Genomic DNA, 560 nt, shown 5'->3' on the forward strand with positions numbered 1-560 from the left:
AATGGAATACTATGCAACCCTAAAGAATAATATAGAATCTGCAAAACACCACATAATGTGGATGAACTTGGAGGACATTATGCTGAGTGAAATAAATTAATCTCACAAGGACAAATATTGTATCAGTCCGTTATTGTAAAAGTCAAGGAAAGGTTTATCTATGGAAGAAAATTTTCTTTGTTGATTACCAGGGGTGGGAGGGGAGGAGAGGGAACACTGTTAGATAGAGATAAGTATTGATTTGGGTGAAGAGAAGGACAGTGTACCAAATGTGAGTGATCAACATGGTGGCATTGAAGAATAGAAAGACAGAGAGAGGTACATAGGAGGTATAGACAACAAAGAGGAATCCTTTTACTCATAAAGTACTGTGTTGTCAGTGAAGGCAAACATGGGTATACAGGTAGATAGATGGGTGGACAGATGGGTGGACAGGCTGAACTAGTAGGTCTACGAAGTGGGAAGTATACCCAAGAACATGTTGGCAGACAACAGTGCTATAACTTTATGTGTATGATCTGAATTCCCAGGTGTATAGTCGAGCTGACAAGAGGCAAGGT

This window comes from Orycteropus afer, unplaced genomic scaffold (assembly GCF_000298275.1).
Source record: "Orycteropus afer afer isolate SDZICR_OR568_19922 unplaced genomic scaffold, OryAfe1.0 scaffold00026, whole genome shotgun sequence".
Lineage (NCBI taxonomy): Eukaryota > Metazoa > Chordata > Mammalia > Tubulidentata > Orycteropodidae > Orycteropus > Orycteropus afer.